Source organism: Lynx canadensis, chromosome E1 (assembly GCF_007474595.2).
Source record: "Lynx canadensis isolate LIC74 chromosome E1, mLynCan4.pri.v2, whole genome shotgun sequence".
Classification (NCBI taxonomy): Eukaryota; Metazoa; Chordata; class Mammalia; order Carnivora; family Felidae; genus Lynx; species Lynx canadensis.
This window is the reverse complement of record NC_044316.2, coordinates 54,774,706-54,800,917: the sequence shown is the minus strand read 5'-3', so window position 1 is coordinate 54,800,917 and position 26,212 is coordinate 54,774,706. Positions and strand designations below refer to the sequence as shown.

At 46.5% G+C, this 26,212-nt stretch overlaps 1 protein-coding gene across 12 annotated transcripts in view; it reads right to left on the bottom strand.

Annotated features, from left to right (window-relative positions):
• Positions 1-3,561, bottom strand: part of TMEM94 (transmembrane protein 94) — a 33,830-nt gene extending 30,269 nt beyond the window's left edge. For 2 of the 12 annotated variants that reach the window (XM_030295471.1, XM_030295469.1), the window contains exon 1: positions 3,335-3,560. The gene's annotated coding sequence lies outside the window, so the exon portion shown is untranslated. Of the gene's footprint in view, positions 1-3,038; positions 3,128-3,334 lie in introns of all 12 variants that reach the window. The other 10 variants (XM_030295466.1, XM_030295468.1, XM_030295470.1 and 7 more) reach the window with 8 other exon arrangements.
• Positions 3,562-26,212: the final 22,651 nt, after the last annotated feature.

Below are 26,212 nucleotides of genomic sequence, written 5' to 3'. Positions count from 1 at the left end.
AACACATCTTTGATTTTCTCTCCAGTATATATCTTTTCCAAGTACTTCCCAATATTTTTCTGTTCACCTCCCTACTAAGGAATATTGCTATCATGAATTTCTTTTTCAAAAGGATCCCGAAATTAATAAAACTGGGTTCAGGGGCACCTGGGTGGCTCAGTCAGTTAAGTGTCGGCCTTCGGCCCAAGTCATGATCTCAAGATTCACGAGTTCAAGCCCTGCATCAGGCTCTCTGGCTCTCTACTGTCAGCACACAGCCCACTTTGGATCCTCCTTCTCCCTCCTTCTCTGCCCCTCCCCTACTCTCTTGCTCACTCTCTCAAAAATAAATAAACATTTAAAAAGAAAAAACAACTGGGTTCATATAATTACACTGAGATTTCTGGTTTCCCAAAGGCTGCTGTAAGCCCTGGAAGGGTCTCCTTCCCTTGGGCACCCCTGACTCCCCCACCACTTTGGTCTTTGGAGCTAGGGAAACCCAAAGCAATCAGCGTGAGATGTGCCGAGCTTGAGGCGGGTTTAAATCTGGCCCTTACCCTACTTGCCACACCATGTGACCAATACTGTTTACTACTGTCTCAGCAGCCACAGGCGAAGCTTATTATTATACAAACCCCTGATCACCAAACCACACATTCTGGCTGGCGCGTCAGTTCCGGAAGAAAAACATTCCTGTTACAGCTTTGACCTACCCTTTAGCTCACCTGTGCTACTAGAAACAAATCCAGGCTTGGAAACCAGGGTTCAAACAATATTTTTAAAGGAACCTAGCTTTTAGGTAAAGAAAGACACTCTCAAGGAAACAACACTGACACGATAACAAGATAAAAAATATTGACACACATTTACCAGTGGAGAAGTGCCAACCGTGACCTGGGACTTTCTCGCTTGGAACACCAGGAATGGGTTTAGAGGTTTTGTGTCTTTCCAACTCACTATTGTGAGAGCTCAGACTCAACTCACCAGGTAAGGTTCAGTAAAGCCTTGGGCTTAGGTAGTATTTACATTAGCGCCCTTCCCCCTCCTCATAGACACTGTTTCCCAAGCCCAACATTAGGGAAAGGGCAGTGGGACAGAACCAAAGTACTGTGACCTTCACTTCTCATTAGTTCAGCAGGAGTTAAGCTTTCCAAAAGGCTGATTCTCAACACTTGGAGCTGGCACTCCCTAGCAACTTCTCAAAATAGAATTGTGAAGGGCTTTCTGTTTTCTTCCATCTCACCGCCCAGCCCAGGCTCTCCCGGTCTAATCTTCTGATGTCGGGTCACCACAAACAAGGGGCAGGGTAGGGGTGGGGGTGGGGGTGAGTTCAAGGGCAGTTAACTCTCAATTGTTTGGAGGCTGATTATCAAGGGGATGGTTTGTACTTCACCTCCCCAGTCAAGGAAGCGTCTCCGTGGTATCCAGCAGTTTCTCTATTTGAAGTTCTAACAAAAAGAACCAGTGAGCAAGGATGTTAAAGCTAAGAGGGCAGCCAATATAAGACTTGCAGATAATTTGTGGATTTTATTTGAACACGCTGCCCCTGTTCCAGGGTTCATAATAGGCTACATTCTGATGTGTTCTGATCTTTAGAGTGATTTTCAAACTTTTTTATCCCATGGACCATTTTTATTTGACTCTTCAGATGATGTGCCTTATCTGTGCCATTGCTTAAAAAAAAAAAAAAATTAAAACCACCTGTTGGAATACGAAGATCAGCCCTTCGTTTGCCAAGATTACCACAGAGACATACCACAGTAGTATTTCTTCTGCAGTGGTTCCCAACGTCTTTCTGCCTCTACACTGTTCTTATAGGAGACACATCCCTGTCAGTAACACTACAATAACACAACAGTTCCGCCAAAATGGAGGAAGAGGTTACGATGCTTTGCCTCCATCCCTTCCTGCTCTCTCAACTGAGAATCACTGAAATCATTTGGCTCCATATAGAAAGACCACAATAAATATTAATGCAAGAAATCCGCCGGTGAACTACCTGTTGGTTACTTACAAATAACAAATGCAAACATGTATTAACAACCTAGTAAGCGCTGGTACCTATGCTATATATACACCTATCGATAGAGATCCTCCGTATACTTTCTCGTTTAAGGCCCTCAATCACCCTGCAATAAGCTCAGAGAAGTTAAGGAACTTGATTTCTCAATCTCACCTAGGAAACAACTGGCGTAATGGATAAAGAACTGAAGCATCTGGACCTCAGAGTTCCAGTCCTGGCTCCAGGTGACCTCGGCCCCGCCCCTTTGCCCCTCCCAAAAGTTACTCTCCACATTTGTAAAATAAAAACATTACATCTCCTCCTTCCCCCCTTCCGTCGTCGAAGGGTGCCCGGGGAATAACTGAAGGATGTCACTGAAGCTGAGTGTGTGAACAAAGCATGAGAAAACTAACATCTCCAAAGCTAAAATTACATGCCTGAAGGGAAACAGATTTCAGTGCAAGGCTTCCTCCTTTTTTTTTTTTTTTTTCCCTAGAGCCACACAAAAACTCGGAAGAGAGGGTGGGATGTAGCAGCACGTGACCAAAATCAACGAACACGCCAAAGTGCAGCCTGTGGTTCCACACCAATGAAAGGGCAAGGTTTCCCTGGCATCTGGCACCGGGCACCCGGCAGGGGCTCACGCCGTGGCACGCGAGGGACTGCGAGACTGGACTTCTGGGGTGTGCGGCAGGGGAAGGAGGGCACAGCACAGCAGTCGGTTTGCAGGATGGCAAGTACTGTGTTCCTATAGTTGCTTCTAAGGAGTCTTTAAACGTTTCTGGAAAGACGGAAAGAAAAGAAAAGAAAAAAAAAAAAAAAAAAAGGCAGGGCATGCTCAAACTGCACCGTCGCCGCTCAGGGTTTAGCCCCATCCGGTTCCATCCACCTGGACACGGGACGCGGTCAGCACGAGGGCCCGGGCAGCAGCAGAGAGCGCGCGCAGCGGGGACAACGGTCTGAACTGGGGCTGGGGGTGTGGGCCCCCAGAGGCCTGTAAATACACTGGGCTTCGGCGCTGGAAGCCCCCCTGCGCCAGGGCCCAGCCACCACAAACCTGGGGCAGGGTTCTTTGTTGGCAGGAGGCTTCGATCTGACGCGGGACCCCCAAGGGGCCAAGCCAGGACCAAGGACAAGTGTGAGCACCTGGGGAAAGGAAATGGCCAGGAGCTGGAGGCAAGAGCCCGTCCCTTGACTCCCCCTTCGAAGAGATCCCCCGAGGCCATTTCCTGGGTGCAGACCCCAGACTCCTCTCTCCTTGGCCAAGAATCCAGAGGACGTCGAAGGCCGAGCCCCACGCCCCCTTGCTTCCCTGCTCCCCTTGCTTCGGGCCACTGGCCTTCTCGTACTTACCGGGGCCCAGGGGGCTGTCTTCCTTGCTCGCGTCCTCTTCCCTCCCAGCCCCCTCCTCACTTCACGTCCCCTCCTCCAGGGGCCGCGGCCATGTCCGTTGCTGGCAACTCTAAGGGGGCTTGCCTCCTTTCTCGGACAACAGGGACGCCGCTAGCAAGCTAAAGTTCTGGGCGCCGATTGGTTGAAATCCGAGACGGGTGGAGATTCCTGGCTTCTTATTGGCTGCACTGCGCGCTAGACTGTAGCTAAAATCGTCCCTCTGGGAGCCTGGCGGAATTAACCGCCGAGTGATGCGGGCGGGAGAGTAGGAAACCCCTGTCCATCCTTGGGCATGTTGCTCTGGCTCTTTCAGGTTCAGAGGTCCTGACTAGAGGCGAGGGCACGGCTTCCACCTCAATTACTTTTCCTACGTAATTATCCAAAAAAGATGGACAGAGCCCCGCCCCAGCCGCCTTCTTTCTTTCTTTTTAAAATCAGCCCTTTTGCAGAGCACCCGCGTCTCCTACTTCTTCTAAGTAAGCTCCCTTCTTGTTGCTGTGAACACCTGGCTCAGAGACTAATACTGCAACCAAACCAAAGCTGGAGAATCTAAGGCGATACTTCAGTTTTCCCTTCAGCTCAGCTGTACTCTAAAGGGAAAAACAAGTTAATTTTTTTCCCCCTAGATAATGAGAGAAATCGTCTAGGAGAGCTCTCTTGGGAAAACAAAGCAAGCCTGTGTCAGTATTTACTTCTGTTTTCCCAGAGATGGAAGTCTGGAGACTTAAGTTTTTTGTGTTTTGTTTTTCAATCTGTTTATAAAATCGGAAGAGGGTCATGACTGGCCCTGGGAAGTAAGAGCCCCTTTCCCCTGTTAATGAATTATGTAACTAAAATCTCCCTTCTCAAGAAGGTATCCTTTTGGTACCTAATCATGTGTGTTTCAACTGTTTTAGCCCTGCTTAAGACAGTGATTGAATCATGTTACCGTTCTGCACACAAAAATCTTCTGCAGTTTATCCTTGCCTATAGACAAAGTCTGTATCTCTCTGCTTCACATTCAAAGCCCCTCATAAATCAACTCAGATATAGGTTTCCAGGCTAATTCCCCACAGGCCAATCTAATCCTGCAGCCACATAGATTCACCATCCATTTTTAGGCTCCCAACGTGGGTCTTGAACGCATAACTCTGAGATGAAGACCTGAGCTGATATCAAGAGTTGGAGGCTTGGGACACCTGGGTGGCTCAGTCAGTAGAGTGTCTGACTCTCGATTTCCACTCAGGTCATGATCCCAGGGTCATGGGATCAAGCCCCAAGTTGGGCTCCATGCTGAGCCTGGAGACTGCTTGAGGTTCTCTCTCTCTCCCTCTGCCCCTCTCCCCCACACCCTCTCTAAAATTAAAAAATAATAATAAGAGTTGGATACTTAACCAACTGAGCCACTCAGGCACCCCAGATTCTCCATCCTTAAAATGCGTCTGAGACCATCCCACCTCTCTGCTCTTTAACCCAAGAGCTTCCCTACCCTTTAAAGATTCCCTTCTACCAATAAAGCCAACCTTCAAATATACACACATCCTGAAAGTTCACCTCCAATGCTCCCTGCCTCAAAGCCTTCCCTGACTTTTAGTCATTGAAATTCTGTGTAGTGCTATGCCTCTTTGTGTCTCCATTGATGCCTTTACAAAAATAATGCTTTGTACAGCATTATTTTTGTAAGATCTGAAGCTCCCTGAAGGCAGCCGGCTTACCCTGGAAGTCCCCACAGCACCTTACTCAGAGCCTTGTACCCAGTAAATGTTTGCTGAATTGAACTAGCCAATTGCCTATACCTTATGTCTTTCCACCTCATCCCAGAAGGTTTAGGTGGCTACATTTGGAAAGTTAACAAATGTACCACAGTCATCCTGCCTTGCTCTACCTTGTACCCCTGTCTCCTCTAGCCACACTTGTTTCTCTGCTCCACTGTGTTTTATGAATATCACCCAACAAACTTGAACTGTGCACCTACCAGTTTCAGGGTCTGTGCTATACTCCTTTTACCCCCTGACCATTCCCTCTGCCAGTAGCCCCAGCCGTAAAACTTTGCTGAAGAAGTAAATCAAATCACTCAAGCCAAAGCATACCAGTGGACCCAATCTAAGTTCACCCTGGAAAGACTTTTGGCAGCTCTGAGGTCAAAGTGGTCATGTCTTGATGGCTGTCTAGCAATATCAGGCAGCTGTACCAACCCTTCATTGTTCTGGAGCCTCCTCTGTCTCCCTTCCAAATTAACCTAGATGAAGAAACCAAGGCCTTCCAGTTGGACATTTCTCATCTACTCCAGCTACTTCTATTTCCTTCTCAACGTGCCTCCAAAAAAGAGAGACCCCTCTTCCTTTCCCCATCTGTATCCTCAGTCCCTCCCCCTACCCCAGTCTCACATGCTATTTGCCATCCCTAGCCCTTAGCTTATCCTGTTCACTGTGCCTGAAATGCCTCTTACCGCCTTTCTTCCTGGCTAACTCCCTATCGTCCTTTATGATGATGGTCCTGCTCTGTTTGTTCCGAATGCCCCTAGATAACCGTATCACTTCACTTACCACAGGAAAATAATATTAATAATGCACTAGTGTTCAGCTATATTTCAACTAAGAAATTACAATTCATAAGAACAGTAACAGTAATAATAATGCGTATTTCCAGTCTCTTTTCTCTCCTCTTGCTTGCTAAGGAGGATTCTGTCTGTGCTCGTTAGGTTCCCAGATCATTGCCCAGCAGTAGATTAATAGGGGAAGGGTAGGACTGAGAAGGGCCAAGTCTTGAATGACTTGGTTTAGTTTGGATAGGAAGAGGAGTTACCAGCTGATGAGAGCAGATGGTTTTAAAAGAGGGGAGGAGCAAGCAAAGAGAAGAGCCAAGGTGGTGTGGATTCTAGAAGAGGTGGAAGAAGTTTGGAGCGATGGAAGAGAGAAGTTTTGGGCAGAGTGAGAAATACCTTAGATGGGGTGCCTGGGTGCTCAGTCGGTTAAGCATCCGACTTTGGCCTAGGTCATGATTTCATGGTTCTCTCAAGTTCGAGCCCTACATTGGGTTCTGGGCCTACAGCTCAGAGCCTGGAGCCTGCTTCGGATTCTGTGTCTGCCCCTCCTCTGCTCATGCTCTGCTTCTGTCTGTCTGTCTGTCTCTCTCTCTCTCTGTCTCTCTCAAAAATAAACACTAAAAAAAAAAAAATTTTTTTTTAAAGAAATACCTTAGGTGAATAGGTAAAATGCCTTCCCCTATTATTCAATACTGTGCAATGATCTGGAAATCTAATAGGTAAAGACAGAGTCCTCCTTAACAGACAGGAGGAGGGAAAGAGAAATGAACAATAGGAGTTTAAGAAGGTTTCTTATGAACCATGTATGGAATTCCCCCTTTGGCATTTTTCTCAAGAGAATACAATAATATTTAAAGTTGCTTTGTGATTACTTCTGGGTGCCAGCTAACATTTCTTTGTATATAATTCTGTGTAAAGAATGGATATGCCCATTGCTAGGTTTCGTATAGTTAATAGCATTATCTATGTGACATTTCTCTTCCTGTGATCCCCTCGATTCCAAGCACTGTGTCTTACTCATCTGTGTGTCAGTATCGATTAACAAAGTGCCTGGCTTTGTTTAACCATAGACATCTGATGCTTGTGGAATAAATGAACTGGTGCCCAATTATCCCGTCTCTCTTGCGTTTTTAGTTGCTTCCTTTCTATCAGTTCTTCCCCCCCAGCTGTATAAACACGCATAGTTCTCTCCTTAAAACAAAAGGGGAGAGGCGGTAGAGGGAAAAGAGAAGGAGAAAGGAGGAAGGCCTTCCATACTCCATGGTCTGTCCTATGTGACACTCTGCCATATAGCTAATGGATCTGCCAGCAGGAAGTTCCCTCTCCTTTATTTATTTCTTTATTTTTTTTAATGTTTTATTTTATTTTGAGAGACACAGCTCTGGGGAAGGGGCAGAGAAAGAGGGAGATACAGAGTCTGAGGCAGGCTCCAGGCTCTGAGCTGTCAGCACAGAGCCCAACGTTGGGCTCAAATCCACAAACTGTGAGATCATGACCTGAGCTGAAGTCGGATGCTTAACCATGGAGCCACCCAGGCTCCCCCCTCCTTTTCTTTTTAATGTTTATTTATTGACTTTGAGAAGGTGGGGGGTAGAAAGAGAGAGGGAGAGAAAGAATCCCAAGCAGGCTCCGCACCGTCAGCACAGAGCCTGACATAGAGCTCAGTGTCCCCAATCGGGAGATCATGACCTGAGCCGAAATCAAGAGTTGGTCGCTCAACTGACTGAGCCACCCAGGCGCCCCAGCTCCTTCTCCTTCTGCGATGCAATGTCTCTGTTATACTAGCCAGTAGTAACACCTAGTGACTTCACCTTAGGTAGTATAGCCAACAGAAAATCACTGCTTCATTCATTTTGTGACCCTGTGGAATATTTCAGAGATCGAGCTGAACATGTCAGTGTAATGTGAATTTAAGAAACATGTTTCAAACGTTATCAAATCAGCCCGAAATAAACCTCAGTTTGAAACTGACCAACGACATCATACTATGTTGACCTACCTGCCAATTGGTCAGCACATGTTTGCTGAGTTCCTTGTATGTGCCAGGACCGGAACTGGACGCTGGGCATACGGTGGTGAAGAAAACTGACAGGATCCCACCCTCAAGTCGCTAATATTCTAGTGGAGGAGACAAGGTGTTAAAGAAATAATTACTTCATCACCAGTGTGCAAAGTGCTGCAAACAAGCATCTCTAATGGCATCTTAACATCTCGGTTGGCTGGGGCAGGCTTTCCTGAAGAAGTAACGTTGAAGCTGAAATCTGAAGGATGACAAGTTAGTCAGACAAAGGGAATGAAAACAAGCATCTCAGAGGGAGAGGTGGAAGGCGTAAAGGCCCTGAGGAAGGAAGATATGAGACCAAGGAACTGAAGGGGATTCCTGCATGACTGGATCAGGGAAGGGGGAGAGTGGAATGGTGGAGACAAAGCCAGGGGTGTCGGGGGGCAGCTCACCCGGGGTCTTCTGCAACACGCTGCAGGTTTTGAACTTTATTCTAAGGGCTCTGGAAAACTCATGGATGGTTTCTTGGTAGGGGGGGTTGGTAAGTAATCTCCACAGTCTGTGTGGGACTCGAACTCACGAGCCCGGGATCAAGAATTCCCTCTTCTACGGACTGAGCCAAGCAGGCACCCCTCTCGGAGGGTTTTCAACAAGAGAGTTGAACAACAAGAGAGTACCACGGTCCAATTGGCATTTACAAAAATACTCATTTTGGGGGCGCCTGGGTGGCTCAGTCGGTGAAGCGTCTGACTTCAGCTCAGGTCACGATCTCACGGTTCACAAATTCGAGCCCTGCGTCAGGCTCTGCGCTGACAGCTCAGAGCCTGGAACCTGCTTCTGATTCTGTGTCTCTCTCTGCCCCTCCCCCTTGTGCTCTCTCTACCTCTCAAAACTAAATAAACAAACATATTTTTAAAAATTAAAAAAATAAAAATACTCATTTCGGCTGCTGAGTGGGAAATGGATTGCAGAGAAGCAACAGCAGCTTGGAGAAGCCTAGAGAGAAGGCTTGGCAGTAATCTGTTCGACGTAGCCCCAGTGCTAAGGGGGTAGCAGCCGGCGTGGCAAGAGGTAGATGTGTTCCAGAGATATTTAGCAGGCAGACTAGGCAAAAGGTAGTGATTGATGGGACGTAAGGTCCGGGGAGAAAAAGGGACGAATGATACCTAGGTTTCTACATGCTGGACCTCACATGGCATCAGTTCTAATGGCAAGGTACTTCTGCTCAGCCCCAGATGCCTCGAAACAGCCAGTTGAGAGCAAAGCACAGAACAAAGAAGCACCATCCAGGAAACAATTCTGACTGTTTATGAGACTTCACTTCATCTAGATGCAGATCTGAGGGGCGCCTGGGTGGCTCAGTCGGTTGGGCGTCCGACTTCGGCTCAGGTCATGATCTCACGGTCCGTGAGTTCGAGCCCCACGTCGGGCTCTGTGCTGACAGCTCAGAGCCTGGAGCCTGTTTCCGATTCTGTGTCTCCCTCTCTCTGACCCTCCCCCGTTCATGCTCTGTCTCTCTCTGTCTCAAGAATAAATAAACGGTAAAAAAAAAATTTAGATGCAGATCTGAGACCTGGGTCAGAGAACGAACGTGGGTGACTCCGCAGGACTTGATGCAGGTTTTGAACAAGCCCCTCCCCCTGTGCTAGAACATCCTTCCTCCTGGCCTTTCCACCTAATCATTTGTTTAAAGGTGGCAGCATGAGATGGTGATGGTCGAAGATCTCTGGGCTGAAATTCTTTTAACTCCACTGAGCTAAACACCGCAATCAGAATCAAGAGTCCTTTGTCAGAAATCAATGGCGGGATCCACATCCTGCCAATCGCTAAGTACCTCTATTGCTCTGAAGTTCCAGACAGACCTCCAGGCACTTCCAGGCTCTTTGGAAGGGTGGACCAAAGGATCAAAGGACGTGAGCAGACAGTTTACACAAGAAGAAACTGAATATTAGGAATTAGTTTTGGGGGGAAAGGGTTCGATCTCACTAATAAGCAAAGAACATTACCTTAAAACAAACACAGGGCCACCTGGGGGGCTCTGTTGGTTGAGCATCTGACTCGATTTCAGTTCAGGTCATGATCTCACGGTTCATGAGTTCGAGCCTCCACCTCGGGCTCCATCCTGACAGTTTAGAGCCTGCTTGGGATTCTCTGTCTCCCTCTTTCTCTGTCCCATTCCCCTGCCCCCGCTCCTGTCTCTCTCTCTCAAAATAATAAACATTAGGGGCGCCTGGGTGGCTCAGTCGGCTGAGCGTCCGACTTCAACTCAGGTCATGATCTTGCGGTCTGTGAGTTCGAGCCCCGCGTCGGGCTCTGTGCTGACAGCTCAGAGCCTGGAGCCTGCTTTGGATTCTGTCTCCTTCTCTCTCTGCCCCTCCCCACTTGTGCTCTGTCTCTCTGTCTCTGTCAAAAATAAATAAAAAACATTAAAAAAAATAATAATAAACATTAAAATAATAAATAAATAAAAGTAACACACAGGTGCCATTTCTCACCTACTAGATATAATAATAAAATGTAATAACGCTGAGTCTATGGTGAAATTTGTATGTTTATATATATATATATATATTTTTTTTTTTTTTTTGCATTGCATCGTACATGGTTACAATATTTTTGCTGGCCAATCTGACCATGAAATGATCAACTCTCTGTCTTGATTATCTCTTTCCATGGTAATGCAACTTTAGGAAATAGTTCCAAAGCTGTGGGTGGGTGGGTACACCTTAAACTTACACAATGTTGTATGCCACTTAGATCTCAATTCTTTCAAGGGGGAAAAAGCAAGAATAGCCTAAGCAATTGGATGGGTTATCCAAACAGGGTCATGGCAGAGCATGGAACAGACTGGAACATGTGGGGTCACAGATGATTGCCAGATGGCATGCTCTTTGAAAGGGAATTTTCATGAGGAAAAAAGGGAATGGTCTGGAATTAGGCACAAAAGCAGGGAAAACGGGGCTGCTGTTTCCCAGCCCCGAGGTACTTGGCTTTGGCAGAAGTGCTTCTTCTGATCAGGGACCGTGGGAAAAATGACCCTTTATTTATTTTAAAAAATTTTTTTTAACGTTTATTCATTTTTGAGAGACAGAGCATGAGTGGAGAAGAGAGAGGGAGACACACAATCCGAAGCAGGCTCCAGGCTCCGACACGGGGCTCGAACCCACTAACCGCGAGATCATGACCTGAGCCGAAGTCGGACGCTCAACCGACTGAGCCACCCAGGCGCCCCGAAAAATGACCCTTTAATGGGAAGGTCACTCCTTGGAGCAAGGAAGCAGATAGCAAGAGGGTCCTTTGAAGATCCCGAGGCTGGTGGAGATTTTCCTCACAAAAACACAAGGGCTTCCGACTGCACAGCAGGAAGGGATGGAAGGAGATAGCAGGGGAGGAAAAAGCCATGAGGAAATGGCTCAGAGGCTGAGAAAGGGGGCAGATGCCAGGGCCAGGCCTCTGGGGTGGTGACTGCGAACTGGAAATGGCCTGAATGTTGATTACACTTCTTCTTTTTTTAATGTTTATTTTGAGAGAGAGAGAGAGAAACAGAGTGTGAGCAGGGAAGGGACAGGGAGAGAGGGAGACAGAATGCGAAGCAGGCTCTGGGCCCCGAGCTGTCAGCACAGAAGCAGACGCAGGGATTGAACTCGTGAACCATGAGATCATGACCTGAGCCGAAGTCAGAGGCTTAACAGACTGAGACACTCAGGCACCTCTCTCTCTTTTATTTTTTTTTAAGATTAAAAAAAATTATTATTTAAGTGGGCTGTATGCCCAGCATGGGGCTTGAACTCACAATCGTGAGATTAAGGGTCACGTGCTCTACTGACTGAGAGAGCCAGATGCCTCCAAAGATTTTTTAAAAATATTTATTTATTTTGGGGAGAGCACAAGCAGGGGAGGGGCAGAGAGAGGGGAACAGAGGATCTGAAGCAGGCTCTGTGCTGATAGGCTGACAGCAGTGAGCCCTATGTGGGGCTCAAACTCACGAAATCACGACCTGAGCCGAAGTCAGACACTCAACCGACTGAGCCACCCAGGTGCCCCTAAAAATTTTATTTTTAAGTAATCTCTATACTCAGTGTGGGGCTCAAACCCACAACCCCAAGATCAAGAGTCTCATGCTCTTCTGATTGAGCCAGCCAGATCTTGATCTCAGCTCAGGTCTTGATCTCAGGGTGGTGAATTTAAGCCCCATGTTGGACTCCACGCTGGGCACGGAGCCTACCTTAAAAAAAAATCTGTGTATTTTGGTGTATTTAAATTAATTCAATAAAAAAATACATTACCTCAATAAGGCATATAGAGAGAGAGAGAGAGAAAGAGAGAGAGAGAAATAAGAGACAAAGGTATATGTATATAAAACAATCTCCTCTCTCAACTGAGGCGATGTTGCCCCTAGGGTTATTTAGCAATGTCTGGGGACACTTTTGGTTGTCACAACTGGGGACTGCTACTGACATCTAGTGCATAGAGGCCAGGAATGTTACTAAATGCCCTACAATGCACAGGACAGCCCCCACACCCAGGAATTATCTGGTTCACAATGTCCATGATGCCATTAGTGTATCACCTTACACTGATCTTTGGGATTCAGTGTAGGAGGGGCCTCTATTTTCTTTGCTTTCCAGAAATAACTAAACAGCATCTCACTCACATCCAGGTCTTCTGCATGCTGCAAAACAGCTATTTTTAATCTTCCAGAATAGAAGCCATATTTCACTGCTCATCGATAGGAATTGAGCCTAACCTAGCTTGCCTGTTGTGGTCAGAGAGCTTGGAGCATTTCGTGGAGGGACTGTTTTGGAAAGTCCTTCTAGAGGAGGTTGGAGCCGTTTTCTGAAGAGCCAGTATTAACTCTCTGAAGATAAAGGAAAACACCCTTTCCCCTGTCACTTTTATATATTTTAAAGTACACTTTTTAAAAAATGTTTATTTATTTTGAGAGAGTGAGAGAGAGCGTGCGCTTGTGTTGGGGAGGGGTGGAGAGGGAGAGAGAGAATCCCAAGCAGGCTCGGCGCTTCCAGTAAAAAGCCCAACGTAGGGCTCCATCTCAAGAACGGTGACATCATCACCTGAGCTGAAATTAAGAGTCGGACGCTTAACTGATTGAGCCACCTAGGCACCCCTCCCCAACACTTTTAAATAGAGAAGTTGATGCAGAAAAAGCATTTGACAAAATACTGCATCCTTTCTTAATAAAAACCCTCCAGGGGCGCCTGGGTGGCGCAGTTGGTTAAGCGTCCGACTTCAGCCAGGTCACGATCTCGCGGTCCGTGAGTTCGAGCCCCGCGTCGGGCTCTGGGCTGATGGCTCAGAGCCTGGAGCCTGTTTCTGATTCTGTGTCTCCGTCTCTCTCTGCCCCTCCCCCCGTTCATGCTCTGTCTCTCTCTGTCTCAAAAATAAATAAACGTTAAAAAAAAAAAAATTAAAAAAAAAACCCTCCAGGGGGCGCCTGCGTGGCTGCTCAGGTCATGATCTCGCGGTTTGTGGGTTGGAGCCCCGCTTTGGGCTCTGTACTGACAGCTCCGAGCCTGGAGCCCACTTCGGATTCTGTGTCTCCCCGTCTCTCGGCCCCTCCCCTGCTCATGCTCTGTCTCTCTCTGTCTCTCAGTAATAAATAAACGTTAAAAAATTTTTTTAATAAAAACCCTCCAGAAAGTCAGGATAGAAGGAACATAACATCATAAAAGCCATATGTGAAAGGCGCACAACTAATATCATCTTCAATGGGGAAAAACTGACAGCTTTCCCCCTGAGATCAGGGACACGACAGGGATGTCCACTCTCACCACTGTTGTTTAACATAGTGTTGGAAGTCCTAGCATCAGCAATCAGACAGCAACATGAAATCAAAGGGATCCCTTTTGGCAAAGAAGTCAAACTTTCACTTTTCGCAGATGACATGATACTCTAGGTGGAAACCCGAAAGACTCTATCAAAAAACTGCTAGAACTGATACATGAATTCAGCAAAGTCTCAGGATATAAAATCAATGTACAGAAATTGGTTGCATTTCTGTGCACCAAAAATGAAGCAACAGAAAGAGATATCAAGGAATCTATTCCATTTACAACTGCACCAAGAACCATAAAATACCTAGGAATAAATCTAACCAAAGAGACAAAAAATCTATACACTGAAAACTATAGAAAACTTATGAAAGAAATTGAAGAAGACACAAAGAAATGGAAAAACATTCTATGCTCATGGATTCAAAGAACAAATATTGTTAAAATGTCAATACTACCCAAAGCAATCCACATATTCAATGCAATCCCAATCAAAATAGCACCAGCATTCTTCTCAGAGCTAGAACAGACGATCCTAAAATTTGTTTGGAACCACAAAAGACCTCGAATAGCCAAAGTAATGTTGAAAAAGAAAACCAAAGCCGGAGGCATCACAATCCGGACTTTAGCCTCTACTACGAAGCTGTCCTCATCAAGACAGTATGGCACTGGCACACAAACAGACACATAGACCAAAGGAATAGAATAGAGAACCCAGAGTTGGACGCACAAATGTGTGGCCAATGAATCTTTGACAAAGCAGGAAAGAGTAGCCAATGGGGAAAAGACAGTCTCTTCAGCAAATAGTACTGGGAGAACTGGACAGCAACATGCAGAAGAATGAAACTGGACCACTTTCTTACACCATACACAAAAATAAATTCAAAATGGATGAAAGACCTAAATTGGAGACAGGAAACCATCAAATTACTAGAGAAGAAAACAGGCAACAACCTCTTTGACCTCACCTGCAGCAATTTCTTACTTGACAGGTCTCCGAAGGCAAGGGAAATAAAAGCAAAATGAACTTTTGGGACCTCATCAAGATAAAAACTTCTACGCAGCAAAGGAAACAGTCAATAAACTAAAGGCAACCAACGGAATGGGAGAAGATATTTGCAAATGACATATCAGAGAAAGGGCTAGTATCGAAAGTCTATAAAGAACTTACCAAACTCAACATCCAAAAAACAAATAATACAGTGAAGAAATGGGCAGAAGACAAGAATAGACACTTTTCTAAAGAAGACATCCAGATGGCCAACAGACACATGGAAAGATGCTCAACGTCGCTCATCATCAGGGAAATACAAATCAAAACCACATTGAGATACCACCTCACACAGGTCAGAGTGGCTAAAATTAACAACTCAGGAAACAACAGATGTTGACAAGGATGTGGAGAAAGGGGAACCCTCTTGCATTGTTGGTGGGAATGCAAACTAGTGCAGTCACTCTGGAAAACAGTGTGGACGTTCCTCAAAAAATGTAAAATAGAATTACCCTACAACCCAGCAATAGCACAACTAGGAATTTATCCAAAGGATACAGGACTGCTGATTCATAGGGGCACATGTACCCCAATGTTTATAGCAACACTATCAACAATAGCCAAATTATGGAAAGAGCCCAAATGTCCATCAAGTGATGAATGGATAAAGAAGATATGGTATCGGGGCACCTGGGTGGCTCAGTCGGTTAGGTGTCCGACTTCGGCTCCGGTCATGATCTCACAGTCCGTGAGTTCGAGCCCCGCATCGGGCTCTGTGCTGACCGCTCAGAGCCTGGAGCCTGTTTCAGATTCTGTGTCTCCCTCTCTCTGACCCTCCCCCATTCATGCTCTGTCTCTCTCTGTCTCAAAAATAAATAAACGTTAAAAAAAAAGATTAAAAAAAAAAAAACTTAAATATTTAAAAAAAAAAAAAAAAGAAGATATGGTATCTATATGCAATAGAATACTACTCGGAGATGAAAAAGAATGAAATCTTGCCATTTTCAACAACATGGATGGAACTAGAGGGTATTATGCTAAGTAAAATAATATGTCAGAGAAAAACAGATATCATATGTTCTCACTCATATGTGGAATTTGAGAAACTTAACAGAAGACCATAGGGGAAAGGAAGGAAAAATAAGTTACAAACAAAGAGAGAGACAAACCATAAAAGACTCTTAAATACAAAGAACAAACTGAGGGTTGATGGGGTGGGGGTTGGGGGGGCAGGGAAAATGGGAGATGGGCATTGGGGAGGGCACTTGTTGGGATGAGCCTTGGGAGTTGTATGTAAGCAATGAATCATGGGAATCTACTCCCAATGCCAAGACTACACTGGATACACTGTATGTTAGCTAAATTGACAATAAATTATTAAAATACATACATACATACATAATGAAGGAGAATAGACAGTCAGGGGCACCTTGAGGGGCACCTTGCTGGCTTAGTCTTAGAGCATGTGACTCTTGAACTTGGGGTCAAGAGTTCAAGCTCCACGTTGGATGTGGAGATTACTTAAATAAAACTTAAAAGAAAAAAAAAAGATAGGCTTGGGAAGAAGAAAGATATATTAGTGGAAAATGAACTAGGAAGAGGACGGTGCACCTGGGTGGCTCAGTCAGTTGAACGTCCAACTCTTGATTTTGGCTCAGGTCATGATCCCAGGGTTGTGAGATCGAGCCCCTCGTCAGGCTCTACAATAAGCACAGATCCTGCTTAAGATCCTCTCTCTCCCCCTGGCCCTTCCCTGCTCGCACTCATACACACACACTCTCTCTCAGAAAACAAAAACAAAAACAAAACCAAAGAAACTAGAAAGAGGAGCCCATGGAGACAGGGAGCCAGCCATCCTCACCTCCCACCCCAACTTCAGGAACCTTCTCCAGCACTTTATTTCCCAAACACCAGCTCCAGACTTCTCTGCCTGGCATTTGGGACTCATTTTTTACACTGCTTCTTAGCACTTGGGTGTAAAGACAATTTCATTAACTACATTTACGCCCTCTGGGAGCACAGTGCCCTTCTGCTTTTAGTTCCTCGCAGATTATCAGAGTGGTTGTTTACATATACGTTTGTGTCCCAAGAGTAGCACAAAAAAATGATAGTGAGGACACTGTCTTTGCTTAGGAAAAGACTTGATATGTGTTTTAAGGAAAGACGAGGCCCCAAATGCCTAGGTCCGCAAGCGCCAAAGTGGTAAGAGAGTGCACCCAAATGTTCTACACTGAAAATCGAACCAAAAATCTGGAGCTGGACAAGAGAGGAAAGAGCAGAGAGGAAGGCTGAGCAATGTGGACGGGGGTTGGAGCCTGAACTGTGGAAACAGCAAGGGACTTTCAGGAAAAAAATGTCCCTGATAGGAGTTTAAGGTTGTGTTTCTACAATGTAAATCCCCACACCTCCCCAACCCTTCAGTGGAGACATCTACGTAGATAGATGCCTGTGTGAGGGGTTGGTTTGGAGAAAATTCAGGGGCAAGGGATGTTTCACATCTCCATCAGTGCCATTGGATGAGGCACCACTCCAGTGGGATTGTGGGAGAATCCCTGACGCAGATCAGCCGGGACCAGAAGTGACCATGACCAGGCTACATCAGTCGAACAGGATGCAGCGCATCAAGGAAACAGTCAAACCTCCTGCGGAGAAGTGCTCTTTGTCAGTGAGCAGTCACCGCCCCTCCTTCGGGGTAACAGACAAGCTTCCTGAAACTTACACGGTACTCTCCGCTCACCCCTCACCCTCTTAGAAAGACTGCCTGGATGGTTCATTCGGTTAAGCCGCTAACTATTGATTTCGGGTCAGGTCATGATCTCACAGTCTGGGAGTTCGAGCCCCACACTGGGCGCTGCGCTGACAGTGTGGAGCCTGCTTGGGATTCTCTCTCTCCCTCTCTCTCTGCCCCTCCCCCACTTGTGCTCGTGCTGTCTCTCAAAATACATAAACTTTAAATTTTTTTTTTTTTTTAATAAGACTTTCTTCTGCTTCTAGGTCACTGCTCTGTTCTGGTTCCTCTCCCACTCACTGCTCACCCCTCCCTAGTCCCCGTGCTGGCTCCCCTTCTGGATATTGGCATGAGGAGGGCCTCCACTCTTCTCTGCTCAGGTTTTTCTCTAAGCCCCTGGTCCTGAATGCTGGATATATTCTGAGGACTATCCACATTTGTATCAGTCTTTTTTTTTTTAATGTTTATTTATTTTTGAGACAGAGAGCACAAGTGGGGAAGGGGCAGAGAGAAGGGGACAGAAGATCCAGAGTGGGCTCTGTGCTAACAACAACGAGCCCGATGTGGGGCTCAAACTCACGAACCCGTAAGATCATCACCTGGGCTGAAATCAGACCCTTAACCACTGAGCCACCCAGGTGCTCCTTGTATCAGTTTTAATCTCTCCCCTAAACTCCAGATTCACTTAGCCAATTGCTTACTTGACATCCCCCCCCCCCGCCCCTGCCGGAGGTCTAAGAAGCATCTCAGACTTGGAACATCCAAAACATGCTCATGGCCTCTCCCTGGAACAGCTTCCTTCCCCCCTCCTTGCAGTAAACAGCATGAGCAAACACTCACCTGCTCCAGCCGCAACCTGTCAGGTTTGAGTCCTGCCTTTTCCTCACTATCTGTATTCAACTACCAGCAAGTTCTGTGGACTCTAACTCCAAATTATAGCCCTAATCTTTTTTTAACGTTTTTTTTTTTTTGAAGTTTTATTTAACTATTTTGAGGGAGACGGAGAGAGAGAAAATGAGTGGAGGAAGGGCAGAGAAACAGGGGAACAGAGAGGATCCAAAGTGGGCTCCGTGCTGACAGCAGAGAGCCCGAAGTGGAGCTCAGACTAATGAACCGTGAGATCATGACCTGAGCTGAAGTCAGACGCTTAACCGACTGAACCACCCAGGCGCCCCTATTTATTTACTTTAAGAGGGGGCGATGAGAGGCAGAGAGAGAGAATCCTAAGCAGGCTCCACTCTCAGTGTGGAGCCCGACGTGGGGCTTGACCTCACCACCAAGAGATCACGACCTGAGCCCAGATCAAGAGTCAGACACTTAACCGACTAAGCCACCCAGGTGCCCCCAGCCCTAATCTGTCCACTTCTCTCACTCCCAACTCTACCACCGCAGTCCAGGCCACTGCTAGCACCTGCCGTCCGGCTGCCATGATTCACTGCCAAACTCAGTTCCTGCTGCTTCTCCAGCTTCCCTCCACCCAGTCTCTGCCCAGTAGCCACAGGGACCTCCTCATGACAGAAGTGAGATCATGTCACTCCGCTGCTGGAACTCCTGGAATGGCTTTGTGAGCAGAAAATTGTATCTATTTTGATCATTACTATCTTCTCAACACTTAGAACAGTGCCCAGCCCGCATTCGATGACTTTGACTAATGAGTGCATAAGGGCCTTCCAAAGGCTGTGAAGTAACCCACAAGAATATCCACCGGCTTCTGACTTCGTGCTTTCTAAGCATTAAGGACCAAGTACTGAGTACTGACTACTAAGCATCCTTCCGATTCATTTTCCTGAATCGTTCTAAACCAGCTGGGTGATACCCTGGGGGACACACGGGATCGATGACAGTGTCAGCAATAGTTAACCTTTATGCAGGGTTACTATGTACTCTGCACTCTTCTAAATGCTTTACGTAACTCATACTAACCCTATTAGGCTAGAAATACTATCATTTCCACTTCAGAGATGAGAAAAATGAGGCCCATAGGGTCCAAGTAACTTTCCGGGTTCCAACCAGGCAGTCTGGCTCTAGAGGCTAGGTTCTTTTCTTTCTTTCTTTCTTTAACAGCTTTACTGAAATATAATTCACATACCATACAATTCACCCATTTAAAGTATACTATTCAAAGGCACCTGGGTGGCTCAGTCGTTTCAGTGTCTGACTTCTTTTTTTTAAACATGTATTCATTTTTGAGAGAGACAGAACGAAAGCAGGGGAGGGGCAGAGAGAGAAGGAGACACAGAATCTGAAGCAGGCTCCAGGCTCTGAGCTGTCAGCATGGAGCCCAATGCGGGTGTCGAACCCACAAACCATGAGATCAGGGCCTGAGCCTAAGTCGGACACTTAACTGACTGAGCCACCCAGGCGCCCCGAGCGTCTGACTCTTGATTTCAGCTCAGGTCATGATCCTGGGGTCTTGGGATCAAGCCCCATGTCAGGCTCTGTGCCGAATGTGGAGCCTGCTTAAGATTCTCTCTCTCTCTCTCTCTCTCTCTCTCTCTCTCTCTCTCCCCCTCTCCCTCTAGGGGCACCTGGGTGGCTCAGTCAGTTAAGCGTCCGACTTCGGCTCAGGTCATGATCTCGTGGTTTGTGAGTTCGAGCCCTGCATCAGGCTCTGTGCCGACGGCTGAGAGCCTGTAGCCTGCTTCAGATTCTGTGTCTCCCTCTCTCTCTGCCCCTCCCCCACTTGTGCTCTGTCTCTCTCTCTCTGCCTATCAAAAATAAATAAAATTGGGGCGCCTGGGTGGCGCAGTCGGTTAAGCGTCCGACTTCAGCCAGGTCACGATCTCGCAGTCCGTGAGTTCGAGCCCCGCGTCAGGCTCTGGGCTGATGGCTCGGAGCCTGGAGCCTGCTTCCGATTCTGTGTCTCCCTCTCTCTCTGCCCCTCCCCCGTTCACGCTCTGTCTCTCTCTGTCCCCAAAATAAATAAAAAACGTTGAAAAAAAAATTAAAAAAAAATAAATAAAATGTAAAAAAGTAAAAAAAAAGTAAAAAAAAAGATTTCCTCTGCCCCCTCTGACGCTTACACTCTCTCTCTCTCTCTCTCTCTGTCTCTCAAATAAAACAAAATAAAATAAAAATGAATAAAGTAGGGGTGCTCAGTCGGTTAAGTGTCCAACTTCGGTTCAGGTCATGATCTCACTTTCACGAGTTCTGTGCTGACAGCTCAGAGCCTGGAGCCTGTTATGGATTCTGTGTCTCCCTCTCGCTCTGCCCCTACCCTGCTTATACTCTGTTTCTCTCCCTCTCTCTCTCTCTCAAAAATGAATAAACATTAAAAATGAAGAAAGTTATCATTCAGTGGCTTTTAGTATATTGGTAGATATGTGCAACCATCCTAGCAAGTGACTATAGAACATTTTTAGAATCCAAAAAAGAAACCCTATCCTCCCTAGCAGTCATGTCCATTTTCCCTCCACCTCCTCCTCCAGCCTCAGGCAATCACTAATCTACTTCCTATCTTACGGACTGTCTATTCTGGACTTTTCATATAAGTAGATTCATAGAACACACGTGATCTTTAGTGACTGGCTTATTTCACTAAACACAATGTTTTCAGGATTCATGCACATTGTAACATGTATCAGTACCTCATTCCATTTATTTATTTATTTATTTATTTATTTATTTATAAATGTTTATTTATTTATCTTTGAGAGAGAGAGAGAGAGTGAGTGGGGAGGGGTGTGCAGAGAGAGGGAGAGAGGGAGAATCCCAAGCAGATTCTGCACTTCCAGTGCAGAATCCAATGCGGGGCTCCAACCTGTGAACCGTGAGTTCATGACCTGAACCAAAACCAAGAGTCAGTAGCTTAACCAACTGACCCACCCAGGTGCCCCAGTACTTCATTCTTTTTAGTTGCCAGTAATATTCCGGGGCTCCTGGGTGGCCCAGTCGGTTAAGCGTCTGACTTCTGCTCAGGTCATGATTTCATAGTTCGTGAGTTTCAGCCCTGCATCAGGCTCTGGGCTGAAAGCTTGCTTAGAGGCTGGAGCCTGCTTCGGATTCTGTATCTCCCTCTCTCTCTGCCCATGCCCCACTCGCGCTCTCTCTCAAAAATAAATAAAATTTGGGGCGCCTGGGTGGCGCAGTCGGTTAAGCGTCCGACTTCAGCCAGGTCACGATCTCGCGGTCCGTGAGTTCGAGCCCCGCGTCGGGCTCTGGGCTGATGGCTCGGAGCCTGGAGCCTGTTTCCGATTCTGTGTCTCCCTCTCTCTCTGCCCCTCCCCCGTTCATGCTCTGTCTCTCTCTGTCCCAAAAATAAATAAAAAACGTTGAAAAAAATAAATAAATAAATAAATAAAATTTAAAATAATAATAATAACTAGTAATATTCTAAGGATAGACTGCATTTTGTTTATCCATTCACTCATTGACGGACGTTTGAGTTGTTTCCACTTTCTTTGGCCATTATGAATAACGGTGCTGTGAACATTTGTGCGTAAGTTTTTGTGTGAACGTGTGTTTTCATTTCTCTTGGGTATTACCCAGGAGCAAAATTGCTGGGTCATGTGGGATACAGAGACAAGTTTGTCTCTTTTATTTTAATTAATTTTTTTTTTATTTTTGAGAGAGAGAAAGAGAACAAGCAGGGGAGGAGCACAGAGAGAGAGAAAGAGGGACAGAGGATCCAAAGCAGGCTCCACACTGACAGCAGAGAGCCTGATGTGGGGCTTGAACTTGCAAACCTCAAGATCATGACCTGAGCCGAGATTGGACTCTTAACTGACTGAGCCACTCAGGCGCCCCTAGAGACAAGTTTCTTTTTTTTTTTTTTTAATTTTTTTTCAACGTTTTTTATTTATTTTTGGGACAGAGAGAGACAGAGCATGAACGGGGGAGGGGCAGAGAGAGAGGGAGACACAGAATCGGAAACAGGCTCCAGGCTCCGAGCCATCAGCCCAGAGCCCGACGCGGGGCTCGAACTCACGGACCGCGAGATCGTGACCTGGCTAAAGTCGGACGCTTAACCGACTGCGCCACCCAGGCGCCCCTCGAGACAAGTTTCTTAAATGCCTCTCTATTGAGCCTCCTGTAGTGAAGGATCCTATGAATCAAATGACCAGTTTGGTGTTAACATCAGTCTTGAGATTCTTTGCGTAGTTGGCACCCGCCTGACTTTTTGAGTGACCTAAAACCGGAGCGGTGAGGGATTGCCTCTGAGAATGACAGAAAATGTCCCCAGAAGAAAAACCCTTGCCAGTTGCAGATTCCTCATGTCAGGTCATTCCCCGACAAGGTTGATGTCACTTCCTTTTCTAAAGGGAGACATGAGTTTGTATCAGTTCACCTGCTCCCTTTCATCCATGTCCCTTTCTGTTCAAGGGCAGAAATTTGCAAGGGGACTGGTTAGTGTCTGGATGTGCTGTTAATACAGAGGAATAGAATATTCCTATGTTTAAAAATAGGTCATTTTGGGGCCCCTGGGTGGCTCAGTCGGTTAAGCGTCTGACTTCGGCTCAGGTCATGATCTCACAGTTCACGGGTTCAAGCCCCACATCAGGCTCTGTGCTGACAGAGTGGAGTCTGCTTGAGATTCTCTCTCCCTCTCTCTCTGCCCCTCCCTGGCTCTCACTTACTCTCTCTCTCTCTCTCTCTCTCTCAAAATAAGTAGATAAACTTAAAAAAAATTGGTCACTTTAAGGGGACACCTGGGTGGCTCAGGTTGAGCGTCTGACTTCGGCTCAGGTCACCATCTCACAGTTTGTGAGTTCGAGCCCCGCATCCAGCTCACTGCTGTCAGTGCAGAACCTGCTTTGGATCCTCTGTCCCCCTCCCTCCCTGCCCCTCCCCCACTTGCGCTTTCTCAGAAATAAAAACAAACCTTTAAAAAACAATAATAATAATTGGTCAGTTTAGGTATCGAGTGTAACAGAAGTCTCATGAGTACTTTCCCCAGCCCTTCAGCTCACGCGTGCACCCCCTTTCCAGCCCCTCAGCACTGGAGGCTGTGTCCGCTCAGAGAGATGGGTCTTTCTCCCCCAGGGAACTTGTCTCAGGGCGTGCAGATGAATGGAAGTTAGCTGTGGAATCTGCATGGCCAACAAGCCCCACACAAAGAGCAGGAATGTTTGAGGGGGGATGGCTTCGGGACTTGCCAGAGGACGGCACCTAAGATTCTTCTGGTTTCTCTGCTGAAGTCCCTTGCCGGGCTGGTGACACCGATGACTCAGCTGTCCCCTCTCCTTCTACACTACCATATTCCCCACCTCAGGGGGACAGCCTCGGGGGCCTGTGGGTGCAGTAATGGCTGTGTGATCAATGTCAGCTAATAGACACCGGAGGCCTCGCTGGGACAACACTCTGCAGGTGTTCAGAAGCCAGCCCTGCAGCTGAGCAGTTCATCTTGAGTGAAAAGGCCAACCCATGTTGTTGCCTTGGTTGTGTTTAGATTTTATCCTGGGTGTGGTTAGTGTGTTACTCGGTGTCAAACAAACTTTCGTGCTCCCTGAACGTCTTTATTGGACTGAAGTTCAGAGCTGTTTGCTGTTCTCGTAATAAAGCCTTGAATTCACTCACTGCCTTTCCTTGGGGTCCTCCCACAGCTGCTTCCTGAGGTCCTACCTCCCTTCTGCCTAGGACATCCCCGCGAGATGGGCCGCAGTCCGCAAAATCGTAGCCATATTCTCCAAGGCAAAATGGTAGGACAACCACGCTAAATGGTTTTGCTCAGGATCACACAATAAATGGGCTATGGGTCGAGGCTGAAAATAAAGTCCTAAGCTTGTCATTCATCACACCCTTCCCTCAGCGGGTGAGCTTCAAGCGCCTCTCCACTGGCCTCTGAGTTTTCCAGGGGAGGGGCAGGTTCTATAGGGGGCAGATGCCTGCTGCACAGCCGCCTGGGGATCCCAGCCACTTGGAACGTGCCCTTCCAGCTTCTGGACCAGAAGGGAAAATCCAAGCTGAACTTGAAGGTACAGTATGTTTTCTTTATCCTTGGTAAACAGCCAGGCCAGGCCAGGCTATTCCAGGGTTGCAGAGTTACAATTTGGCCAATGCTGCTGATATGTAAGCTTCAGATTTGGAAACTGAAAAACTGATTAAGACCGAATTTACCTTGCAAGGGCGGGGAGGGAGGAGAAAGAAAGAAAGAAAAATTCAAACAAGAAAAAGTATACAACAAACTTCATTTTCCATTCAGCATTAGAATACTAGTTGCTTGGTATAGCTCGTAATTTTCTAGTTAAAAATAATACATGGTGGGGCGCCTGGGCGGCTTAGTCGGTTAAGCGTCTGACTTCGGCTCCGGTCATGATCTCGCGGTTCGTGGGTTCGAGCCCCGTCTTGGGCTCTGTGCTGACAGCTCGGAGCCTGGAGTCTGCTTCTTCGGATTCTGTGTCTCCCTCTCTCTCTGCCCCTGCCCTGCTTGCGCTCTGTCTCCGTCTCTCTCTCAAAAATAAAAAAAACATTAAAAGAAGAACACTTCGTGATGAGCACTGGGTGTTGTACCTAAGTTATGAATCGCTGAATTCTCCTGAAACCAATATTTTACTGTATGTTAACTAACTAAAATTAAAATTCAAAAAAAAAAAAAAAGAAGAAGAAGAAGAAAAAGAAGAAGAAAGAATGCAGATATGGCCATCCAGGAAAAAAATATATCCCTAAAAGATAAACACTTGAATTTCCTCTATGAAATGCATTCTCTCCACAGGACTAATTTTGCCCCTAAAGGGGAATAAAGAAAATTGGTTTTCAGAAGATGAAAAAAACTGTACATATTCCAATTGTTGGTGAGCCTCCAAAGCTCATTTCTGCCCAACAAAATCTCATTTCTTGGTATTTAATTTCCCTCATTAAGGATTATTTGAATTCAATTTACTTTTTTTCTTTGGGGGGAAATAATGAAATCCTGAAAAGGTTTAAAACACCGCTTTATGGGAAGGTTTGCTCTCTCCTACAAACTCTCCGTCAGTCATGGCCTACCATTAGCTCTTATCGTTTCTAGAAGTCTTAACTATCTATTTTTTTAAGTCTAGTACTTTTTTCTTTTTCTCTTTCTCTCTTTCTTTCTTTCTTTCTTTTTAGAGAGAGAGAGAGAGAGAGAGAGAGAGAGAGAGTCCTAAGCCGACTCCAAGCTGAGTTACAGAGCCTGACTCAGGGCTCAATCCCATGACCCTGGGATCATGACCTGAGCCAAAATCAAGAGTCAGATACTCAACCAATTGACCACTCAGGCACCCCAAGAAGTCTTAACTATTAATTGGGAGCCAGACTCCCAGGGAGTCTGTTGGAATTTGTTGGGCAGAGAAGTGTGAGCACTGGGAAAGAACATGTCTCATGGCTCAGGCTTGTCTCTGTCCCCTGTGCTTCTCAGCCACATGGCTCACTTGGGTGGTTGCTTGTACTTGGAAGTGATTAATTGCAAGAACGTCATAAGTGCAAACTTTGAGAAGGAAGGTGGGAGAAATCTCTCTTAAATTTTGTTCCAGTGCCAACGCTGAATCACCTCAAGCCACATTGTTTAAAATCAAGTATATGGCCCCGAGGGGCGCCTGGGTGGCTCAGTCCATTAAGCGTCTGACTCTTGATCTCAGCTCAGGTCTTGATCTTAGGGTCGTGAGTTCAAGCCCCCGTTGGGCTCTATGCTGGACGTGGAGCCTGCTTAACATTCTCCTCCTTCTCCCCCTCTCGTGTGCTCTCTCTCTGTCTAAAAACAAAAACAAAAACAAGCAAACAAAAAACCCACAAATTAAAGTCAAGGATACAGCCCCAAACACTTGACCTTAGAACCTGTAGACCTAGAACCTCACCTGCTGCTGCTTCCCAAGGTCCGCTCTTTAAAGGCAGCATGCCAGGGGTGCCTGG